Here is a 12,783-nt window from a genome sequence, read left to right on the forward strand (position 1 = left end):
AGTTTGTATTTGAGTGAAGGTCATTAAACTAAGTAATAATTTTATATTTAGCCATCGGCTTTGACATGACAGATTGAGAAATTGTAAATTACAATAGAAATAATAGGAATTGTTTTCATCACGTGGACTTTGTTTTATGAATATCGAAGCCCAATTACCAGTATCATCAGTGTAGATGCAATTTCTAGAATGTTCTTGATGACTCCCAACATTATAAATATTAAAATGTGTTGGAGAAACGAACAAAACCTGTGGAAGACCAAAACGGCGTTAACCAATTAGTTATTTAATATAGATCTTACAACCAGTACAAGATCTATGCCTTAGCTGATAAGTGGGTTTCAAAGCTTCACTAAAAAGGCTTCTTCCTAATAAAAGAGTGCTATGAAGAGATATAAAGTACAAAATTAGTTTTAACATTTTTTATATCCAACTTCAATGAAAGATAGTAGATCTTGTAAAATGGACAAATTAAGAAGATGTAATATACTTAAAAAGGAGTGTATATTATTTCAAATAATCTCTAAAGCTATTTATAGTATACACTTAAATGAACTATTGGGTAGTAGCTATAAAACAATTTGCTATATTCCGGGTGTCTAAACGGAAAATATTTTAGATTGTCAAAACCTTTTGTCGTATGTTAGTCAAAAACACTATGTATATGGTGAATTTTTAGTCATTAAGTTCTATAATTGTAGTTTACTCTTTAATAGAAGGAAAGTAACGCTATAGATGACGTTTAAAAATAATTTACGTCTTAATGATAATTTAAGTAAAACGTGTTTTAATAGTGCTAAATATAATGTAAATACAATTTTTTCATGAATATGAAATACACTTTAAATATTCATGAGTGCAGCGATTTGTCAACACATCGTTGGCTTGGCTGTTAACCCCGACTTCCACAGTTAAGCATTGTTTCAAAAAATAAAAAATGTAAATATTGTAGGTGTTCATATTGAATTTTGTTTGAATTATAAATATTTTAATATGAATATAAATTATTTACGATTTATAAATATAATATTAAATCTCACATGTTTTATATCCCAAAGCACACAACTCTACTTTTAGATGTCAACAACTGATTGTCAGTCAGTAAGCGTTATAAACAGTTGAGAAGATTGTCCTGTTTACTTGCAGCTCCCGATCACGTTTAAATACGTGTTTTGAATCACTAAGTTCCTTACTCGATCCTTTAACTCCTAAAACTCAGTTTAAAGTGTCTTATATCTAGTGAAGAAAACATGTTAGAAGTATATAAAAAAGAATACTATAAATAACATGCATGCACTTTGTATTACAAGTTTACATTGAAATATGGTAATTAGGCTACAGAAGTGTAATATACTAGTAATGAGTTTGAGTAAGATCAGTGAAGAAATTTAAAAAATTAATTGATTCAAAGTTACTTGACGAAGCCCAACTATTACTGCATCAAACTGTTTCTAATAAAATCTAACTTTTATGCTTTAAAGTACAGATTTTTCTTATTTATTAAATTATAAGGATATATAATACTCTACATTTTAAAGTAAAAATGATAGTTTAAATGAAAATTTGTTCAGAACTGAAATTCAGTAATTCCATATTAATGTTTCTATTAATTATGATAATAGAAACAATATTTTGTACAATACATCTCCAAATATTTTGAACATAAGCATGATGTGGTTATTAATGAATAGTGAATATTCCTTGTTTGGAAAATTTATCATAGTTTGCTATCGATGTATAGCACATAAGTACAAATCTACGCTATAGAGATTGATATTATCCTATTCTTCACATTCCAAGAAAACGTATCGATAAAGGTTCAAAATGAACAAAAATAAATAAACAATCAAAATAAAAGCACGTAAAGAAAAGAATGGACTCCAGATCTCGAAATGTAGTGTTTATATTTTTAAGGTAAAACGATAGCAAATGATTCAAATCCTGATATTGTTGAAAATTATCCTAATTGATAAATTTAATTTTGCTGCATTTGTGTCAGTAGTTGTTGAAAACTTTGTATAATAACATAAATGCGAAATAAGATTCTTCGACGTTCAACATTACATATCGACATTGTATCCTGTATCCGTTTTTGCAGGCGTTCTGTTGAAAACGATGTACTACCATCAATAATTTCTATATATATATAAGGTAAATAAAGTACGTCCGGAGTAGTTTTTAAAAAAGTGTGTGACTACATCAGCATGATTCTTACAGTATATTTATATCAGCATATTGAAAACATAAATGTCTCTTTACTAAAGATCTTGTAGTGTGAAGTCAATATTACTCATGAATATTCAGGATATTAAAATATTCATGAGTGACTATTTCTGTCTAGTTGTTAGCTCACGGCTGCTTCACTACACCTTGTATCTCTGCTTTGTTTTTCTTTAATTAAGCGAGAACAGACTCCGTGTGAAATACCTGACCACCATCAACACACAACAATAACAGTGTGAACACTCTTTTAATTGCTCTACAATTGTTTTCTTTTTATAATAATATTTTATTAATAATGGACCATGAAAGCAGATTGTATACATATGTAGAGTATTAAAAAATTCAAAATTCATTATTGAATAAGCGTTTGTCATTACCGCATTTATCCTTAATTACAATGTTAGTTTTTGTAAAAAAAGTTTTTTCTCGTATCGGGGCCACATTTGCGTAATTATCGCACGTAATTTTATTTTTACAGCTTTTGCTATCTTAACTAAAAATAAACCACAATATAATATATAATAATATTTCACTGTGCAATAACGTCAGAATAAACATATGGCTAGAATCCAAATAATAATAACACAAATTAAATAACTAATTTGGAATAATATACTCATATGTTGATTGGCTCTTTAAAATTCATATCTGAACACAGAATCATAACGATAAAACAATAATAGCCTTTTAAACATTACCGAAGGCTTTGTAATTAATTGTAGATAACACAAGATCAATTATAATATTATTAATAATATGTTTTGATCCTACCGTCAATCCAATCCAACTACCATAAGTAACACTCCTAAAGTAACACGTTTTGAAGATTAACTTTCATTGTCTTTCATTGCTAAGCTTTTATTCTTTACTTTAATATGAGGTATCTCACAAAACCTTTTCAAGAATTATTCATCGTAGAAGTAGGTGTTTGATGTGGTACGGTGCAGGCCAAGCTCTACATGGGGTTTAGTGAGTATATATGAGAGGGAGAAATGTACATTCCACGTTGCAACAGTTTGTGTACCATCCGCCCCTTAAACAACCTATTCATACTTTGCTAACCAAGCATTTAGATTCTAAAAATTTTTCACTTCATATACATTGATTTTTTTAGTTCAATTTATCGTTTTTGTATAAAAGGTATAAAAGGTTTTAACTACTTTAAAATGGATTATTAAAATGTTTGAAATAGATATTATATACTTTTAATTATTGACCATTTTAATTCCTACATGTAAATTTTATGGATCTATAGGTTATGTTGGATCTGATTCATTTAAGTATCAAACCGATGAATCAAAGGTTGATAAAATACACAAACTGTGTGACTGGATGAACAATTTTTATTCAACGGACTCATTAGTTTTCCTGAAGAAAAATTATCTAGACAGAAGTCTTAAATTAATAAATGTAAATCAATTAGAATCATAGGCGATAGCTCTTAGCACATATATTTATATTTTATTTATTTTTAAAGACTTCATATATGTTTAAATGTTAATGTATAATCTGTGTACAGGCATATTATGACGTCGTTTGAATATCCCTAAAGATCAATCGATATAATATAATACAAATCTACAGAAAACATGCACTGATACTGTATGATTGACTACCTCAGGTGGACGGTATTCACGTTTTCTTAAAAAGCTCAAAATCTTTACAGCCGTTGAATTAAACGAAAAAAAAACTGTAGATAATTACAGAGTATTTCTTCATAAAGATGTTTTAAAATTCAGCTCAAGCCACAAAAGTGATCATTTATTCAATGCTTTCTTGCAAATACATCCTTATGCCAGGTAATAAACCAGATTTGTTGTTTGATAATATTCTAAAGCTTTAAATTTTAATGTTTTAAATATAAAATATTTCGCAAAAGAATACAAAATTACAAACAAACAAAAAATAGGATTATTAAATATTAGTAAATATTAAATAACGAACAAAATAAAACAATATTGTGTTTTCCTGTTAAATATTCACCCGTATTAATAATAATGAAATAAAACGATTATTCACAATTTATTACAAAAAAACTTTTAATCCGCACAACAAAACCATACAACCTGAAGTATCTACAATGAACACGAGTTTCAGCGTGGGCTATATCAGTGCAGGACTCAATATAGGGAAGAATGTAACAACGTTAACTGGAAAAGTAACAAAGTAACAATAAAGCTCGCCTGTGACAAAGCAGCGGTCCGGAGACAATGCCCTCTCCACTTCTGGACTGAAATCCCTTCTTCGAATTTTTACAATAAAAAAGTCGTTACACCAGTTGAATTGTGAATGCTTTCACTTCCGGAGCTAGAAATGAGTTGATACTTTCTTTTGATATTTCTTTAGAATTATCCTTATCAAAGGCAAATATGCCACAATATTCCTCATTACATAATAAAGTACACACATTTTTCATCACGCTGTACCGAAGAGAAAGTTTTTTTTGTAAAAGTTGTGAGTACCGAAAATCGCATTTAGAAAATAGCTGAAGGTTTGTTTACAGTAACATTATTGAGGAAAATAAATTCGAATGAGTTCCTGCGCCACATGCACAATAGCCATACAAAACCAATAGCTATAAGTAGTCGTGGTGTTCTCAAAAACAGCAAAATCAGCTTATTGAAGTATAAGTACAAATACTATTTAATATCATTGTTTTTAGCTGAGATTTAATAGTGCTTAACTCTGATGATTGGAATCATTACACTTTTGTCCGCGTGTCTTACCGACATTTATATAAAACTAATTTAGGTTTTGCATGAACCGCTCTTTCTATTTAGGTAACATCGAGTTCTATGATGTTGGATGTAACTGTATAAGATTTGGCGTAGCGCTAGTGAACCCTGATCTTCCAATGTGTCTGTCAAGAACAGTATGAGCTATAGATTCTGAATATTATATCCTTTATAACTACTTAGTGGGCTGGCAAAATTCTTTTTAAATCTTTTTTCTAAGTCTGTTTTATAAAGGATCTCAAGAATTAAATGTGCTATAACTTGCATAATTTACACAAAACTTGATTTTTATATAGGAAATATTGAGTTTGGTTATAGTGCAATCCTTTGATGGTTTTTGTCTGAGCGTAAGCGAAGGATACTCCTCGAGAAAGTATTGAATTGTAGACGGAATATCATATTAAACATTATTTCCACATTAACAAGATCGTGCTACATGATATTTTATGTCTCACAAAACGTTAGTGGAGCCTAACTCTCCACAAAATATCTCTAGAACGCATTTAGCACGAACATTTATATTGTATTCAAGATTTAATTCAAAATTGGTAGTATTATTTTCAATGATGCAGTAATTCTATCTGTAGGTTTAGTTGAGCGTTTGTGGTCTATTACTCATCAGATAATCTAAAGATCTAATTGAGCTACAGGTTCAAAACTTGAATCAAACTTAATTTCTAGATAGCTAAAATTGAATTCGGTTATGCATGTACATATACATGGGATTTGGCTGAGCGTGTTTTACGGATGGGATATATCATGAACAAAGTAAATTCCTAGTTACTTAACATAGAAACAAGTTTTTGTGGATAACGGTGGATGACGAAATATCGTAGATTGTTGTTTCAACTAGCTTAAATAATTATTAACCCAATGTCCCTATTAGTTAAAGCAATATTTACGTTTGGGTAGTAGGTCCAACTATCAGAGCAGTATCGGAACAGAACCGTTTACTCCCTTAACAACGTGGTGAGGTAGCCTAACCTTCTGAACACAATTTCACACACGATCAATCTACCCTATAGTAATTGTCTGTTATATCTAAGGTTTTGATAATATAAATACACACGCGCGCGCGCACACACACACACACACACACACACACACACACACACACACACACACACACACACACACACACACACACACACACACATATATATTTTCTCTAAATTGTTACAAAAACAAGATAAGTAAGAGTAACCACACCTTTTTTCGCGTAACAGTCTTCGCTAAAGTTGTTAGCATACATTTCAAACATATATATATATATATATATATATATATATATATATATATATATATGGACTCATTTCAATTCTCTAGATATTCTGTGGAGAAATTTAGACAGACATATAATAATAAAGAAAAGACATTTTTACATTCCTTCAGCAAACATAATCAAATTTTTTTGGCTTACTGAATTATAAACTTTAAAGACAAAAAATAAATCCATGCTGTTGGATATACACCGTCTTAGAACTCATTCTCGCTTATGTCGAAATGAAGTTTCATGCAAAGTTTAACGTCCGTCAGTAGATAAAAACTTTAGATATCCTTCAACATGATATATTAAAATTTTTTTCTGTGAGTTGCGTTTTAAAAGCAGTGTTAAAACAATAAAATTCCATACAGCTAACGAAGGTACTACAAAGCAAGAGTTCGCTGAAGTCAGATATTGTCACCGACTTTTAACATTGACTCCATTCTGTTGTATTTTTTTTATTTATTTGTATATTTTCTTTTATATTTCCTTCTATGAAATAGTGTTACTTTTTAAGTACACAGTTCATTTACAAATTGATTTATTGTGATATTATGCCGTTGACATCTTGGTTACTCATAAAACCAGTGTACAAATATTCGCTAACGATCAGCCAAATTCCGTGGGGTGGCAGGCACCGTCATCTAACTCTGTGTTGCTAATATAAAGTCTATAAGTCAGTTCATGTTTGATGTATCGTGTGGACAGAAAACAGATAGGCAGACAGACAGACATAATATTTTTCAACCCACCAAGTGACAGGAAGTATCGCTTATTCAGCAATAGACATTTGTTATAGAACTCTGCAAAAAGAGGTAGGCTACATAAAATTGAGGTGTTCTTCAATTCTTGCACTCGTTTAGTTCTTAAATACTACGTACTGATGATGCTCTCTATGGCATTGAACTTAACGAGTCTGTGTAAGAGTGTTATACAGAAGCATTATTTAACTTTTTATTGAAGTTTATATTTCCCAAATTTTATGTTTCAAATTGAAATGCAACAAATAACTATAACGTGACAAAAGATATATAAATGCAATTCTGTGAATATTTATATTGAACAGAGTTTAATATATAAATTGTCAGTTTAGAATGTTAGTAGTACCAGTATGTTTTAGCTTTTTAAATGGTGCTTGGTAAGCTACATCTGACGTATAATTCTTAATCTTATAATATTTACTGATTTATTTGTATAGAAATCAGAATCACAGGTTCAATGATCTGGTTTTATTCTTAACTATGTTCAGATGCATTAGAAACAGAAACATTAAAAATAATTACCTCCAAAGACAACACATGGATTACATGTTTTCGATGGATATTGTTGATGAGTTCAACATTCGAGATCCAATAAAGCTATATGCAGGCATATAAGCGATAACGAACAAGAAGGATGCCTTTTTTCTAGACCGGAAAGATGAACAAAAAATAAAACACGCATTGGGAGATTTATGTTACAGGAAGATGTTTGTTGTAGAAAGTTAAGAGGACAGTGTACCCACGACCGAGTTATTAAGGCGATGCAATTTATTTTTTGTTGAAATAGCTTCAATTTATTTTATTTCTCGCCATCTGTTTTAGACTCCTTTTGGAATATTTGTGGAAACATAGACCAAAAATTTGCAGAATTCAGGAGCATGTTATAATCAGATCTAAATAAAACTGGTGAAGATAAGATATTTTTACAGTATGTGAATAAATGTCTAATAGGAATAACGTGTATTCATGAATGACAAAATTGCTTCAAGAATACATGTATCAAACTTACTAATTATAATTTAATTAATTAAAACATAATACCTCCTTAAATCAAACGTTATTTAAAAAACAGACAGCTAAGTTTTATACTAATAAAAATATAAAACTTTGTTCAGGAATTATATTTGGGCCTTGTCAAATATTGCATTTATTTACTTTACTAAGTGTCTGTACTTTACTTTACTTTACTTTACTTTACTTTACTTTATCGCTTGTGGAGCGATAAACAAATATTTTTACTTTCGTTAGAGGATGTTAAACTGATGGACTATAAATTTGCAATTTGAAGAAAACGTGAGGGGAACAACATTAGAACTAATTCCTCCTAATTTAATTTTCAGATGGGACTTTTATAACACAAAATGGTCATTGAAAGGTAGGTACTTAGACTGAATTACTGGGTGGACAAAATATCTCCACCTCCCCCCCCCCTCAATCAACAGGAACCTGGTGGGCTAATTACCTCTGAGAGTACTGTCTGTATCTTAGGCTTAATGTACTGCACTCTGTAGTGGCTCAAATATAACTGAGGCGATGAGGTTTTATCTCACCCCTTTTACGTAATGCCAAAGGCATTTACTGTCCATAAGGTTTAAAGTTTCAAAATATAAACCAAGCATTGTTAGATTGAATGTAACATCACTATCACTATATTAAAGGTAATGGACAATTTTTCATGGTCACTGAATGATTAAAGGACTGTGAACATTAAATATAATCGTCATTTAACTCGCAGATTGGGATTGAAGAAAATGCCCAAAAATAAAGGCTACTAAACCATATTGCCTCTGAATGTTTTTGATTGTGTAAAATGAGCAATCTTTGTAGCATCACGGTTCCAACACTAACGGCTATTTGTCCATTAGAAGACAAATTCCATGCATAAGGTGAGTCCTCCAGAGTCGTGAATAAGTCATTTTCTCTGTGGAAATTTGTTATAAAAAATATGATTCAGTGCTAACCAAGCACGAATTCCCCTCCTTGTTCAAAATTTGTTACATTAGGTTTGTACAGCAAAACAAACAAACGTGAAGTGTCCGCAGTGAAAGTGAGATTCATTCAGCCGTGCTGCTTAAGTGCACGATTGTGCATGCAAGAGTGTAATGAGTTTAGCTTGGAAAAGTAACCGAGTGCCGATAAAGCTCGCCTGTGACAAAGCAGCGCTCAATGACAAATCCGGAGAACAATGCTCTCTCCACTTCTGGACTGAAATCTCGCTCTTGAATTTAAAAAATAAAAATGTCGGTACGTCAATTAAACTGTGAGAGCTTTCACTTATAGAGCTGTGAAATAAAGTTTTCTACTCATTGTTCTACTAATATTCATTTTCAATATCACTGTAGGAGGAATTATTCCATTAATGTTAATGATGTAAGAGTATTTTCCTTCCATTGTGTTTGTGTTTTAAAAGACGTTTATCCTTGGTGCAGGTAAATTACTTTTCGGTTTCGTTTTAATTTACTAAAAATTGTTTTTCCAAGTTTTAAAACTCGTTTTATATGCACAGTACAAGCGAATCACGTTCCGAATTTTTTCTGGTTAAAATGCGGATCAGATGTTGAGATCTCTGATCCAAGTTTTTTACTTGCAACTATATTTGCCTATTTCTTACAAATATTTATCTGTTAAATTGCTGAACGTTTTTTATCACCTGGTTATGGCGTGATACTTAGGTGTCCTGTTTTACAGTGAGTAACTTTAGATGATAGTTGATATATGAATGAGGCATGTCTTTCTAGTTCTGACCAATAATACGATCATGCTGATAGGTAACGAAAGATTTAAAATTATGAACGTAGTGTAAAATAAGGAGGCCGTAGAGAAATTTGAAAATTCCAGTAAATTTTTCTTAAAGTTAAAGCGCCTAGAACTATCAAGTGACCAGTCATGCAGGGGTTATTATTTATACATCCATTATAAAGCATGGTGTATTATTTTTGGTGTTACTGTACAGCTTGTAATTTACTCCATTATAATTAATAGTTATAATGATTATATGAGAAATTTGCTTCTTACAGTATGCTCTCTGTCTCTATCAATTCTGTGAAGTTTTATACATCCATTGAAAGTGGGAGAATTTGTGATGGAAAGTTAACTATTACATTTGATAATACATTTTATGGATCAAATATACTACTCAGTTTTATACCATATATATGTTTGTTATTAAAATATGGACCATTGGATATAATTGGTAAAAATAAAGTATTTTGTACACGGTGTTATTTGCACCGCTTTTTTAAGCGATCAAAACAACAAAGAACAGTTATTGATTGTTTTGTGAAATAGTAAGTATGTATCACAATACTACTATAAGAGTAAAAATTCATTACGTTGACAGTGAATGTGGTCTTTAAATTTATCTAAACCTTAAAAATGTCAAAACCATCATTTCAAGTTTACTTTCAAAACAACGATTTACTACCAGTTATAAGATATTACCCGTCATTAAATGAATGTAATATTTTTGAAGTGAAGTGCAGTTATTTAAATTTCAAAATATTCTAATAAAGTAACAATTTCACAATAATTACAAAAATATAACATGTAAAGAATATACAAAAATTAATTTCGAGATATTTGGAAGCTATTTCGGATGCAGTTAAAAAGATTGGTGGAAGCCGATTCCAGATATGAAAGGTACTGAGAAGATAAGTTAGAAGGTATCGAGGAAGAAATTTTGAAGGCATTTATCAGCTTTTCTGGCAATATTAGAATCTATATTTTAGGGATTTTACATAATATTGTTTGTATTAAGTTGTAAAAAAATTTAAATTTGCATTTTCTAAGCGATCAAAACAACAAAGAACAATTATTGATTGTTTTGTGAAATAGTAATATTACATATAAGTGTAAAAGTTCATTACGTTGACAGTGAATGTGGTATCTAAATGTATCTAAACCTTAAAAATGTCAAGCCATCATTTCAAAAGAACGATTTACTATTGACCAGTACTAAGGTATTACTCGTAATGAAATTATTGTAATATTTATGAAGTCAAGTACAGTAAATTAAATTTCAAAATGTTCTTTTAGAGTCACAATGTCATAATAATTACAAAAAAATAACATGTAAAGGATATAAAATAATTAATTTTGAGATATTTGGAAGCTATTTCGGATGCAGCCAAATATATTGGTGGAAGCCGATTCCAGATATTGTTCAAGGCACTTAAAAGATAAGTTAAAAGCTATCGAGGAAGAAATTTTGAAGGCGTTTATTATCTTTCCGGGCAATATTACAATCTATATTTTTAGGGATTTTACATAATATAGATTGTGTTAAGTTTTAAAAAACGATTTCATTTCCATTTTCTACATTTTTGTATTATTGTTAAATTTAAAATTGCATTCCAACACTATTGTTATCTGTAAAAGTGTATGTTATTTTGCCTACTAAGTTTGAATGTCAAATAACAGGCATGTAGGATAGAAAGGTATCGATTAGGTATGTTAAATCACATATATACAGCGTTTCACTATAAAGAAGTTAAATCCCGTGGCGTAGGTCTAGTATTCAAGATAACAAAAATACTAGTAACATGTTGCGATATAATTTTCTGAACTAGGACAAAACGCTCAAACCGGAGTTTGGCTGTCCTAGTTTTAAATCGTACAGACAGTCAGGTCATTTAGCCAAAGATTTAAAGAACATTGCCCGAAACCTAGACAAAAGAAAGAGATTTTATCGCTCGCTTCACGACGGATGAGAACCACACTTTTATGGAATAAATGACAATTTAGAAGTTTTCCACCAATTTCGTAAAGGCAGCAAAATAAACACGCATGAAGAATACAACATTCAGAAACCTTTTAAAAAGAATCCACTAAGTGAACGTATGTTAAACGGCAAGCTACTATTCAGCTCCCATTATTTATTAAATACAATACTACATTGTAACTCACCTACCGGCCAATCAACAGATAACGTTGATAGACGGGAACTGGAATCCCCTTGTGTTAGTAATCCTGACTTCGCCGATCGGATGTTGTGTCATTTAAATATTCGTGTGCAATAGGCCTATCAAATGTTGACTGTTACGTTATTTATTCGCTGCGGGTTGTGCTTCGTTTTAATATTTAAACTATGACGACTCCGTATGAATGATTCTCGCTTTCAATACTTATTGTCACGAGAATATGATTTACTAGAAGTCAAAATCTGTTTGGCTAAAGTATTTGTTAATATTAATTGAGTACTTAATAGGCGCTTTGTAACTTTTTAGATGTAAATTAGTGAAAGCGAATTAGTGACAATTATTAAAAGAGGTTTTAGTGTTAAATATGTCCAGATCATTGCCTAATTCTGATATATTATTTAAATAATTAATGATTCGAAATTCACACAAATTTCAGTAAATTAAACATGTCTTCAATTAACCAATTACTAAATTGACATTCATGTTTAATGTTAGAGCTGTTGCCAACAACGTAAACTAGTTGTTAGGATATGACATTATCGACCCTGCATAACTATTCCCACTCCCAAAACGTTGTACTCTACTTAGTTAAACTTGTGTATTAAAATGCGTTCCAGTTTGAACAATCTTCCTTCGCAACTTTATGCAAATACATTTCTGTTTACGGAATGCACAGTAATAATCCTATAGCAGCTGCTGTATAATACAGCGTAAGATATTCAATCCGACACCGTTAGCATTCAGATGAAGTCGCATATGCCACGGTTTGAGAAAGTGGAAGCGCAACTGGTTCTTTGAGAGGAAAATTATTCAAACCGTTCAAGTTTATACTTTCAAGTAGCATTACAAATAACAGTATACATTATTGAAAAACATGTAAT

This window comes from Homalodisca vitripennis, chromosome 7, assembly GCF_021130785.1.
Source record: "Homalodisca vitripennis isolate AUS2020 chromosome 7, UT_GWSS_2.1, whole genome shotgun sequence".
Classification (NCBI taxonomy): Eukaryota; Metazoa; Arthropoda; class Insecta; order Hemiptera; family Cicadellidae; genus Homalodisca; species Homalodisca vitripennis.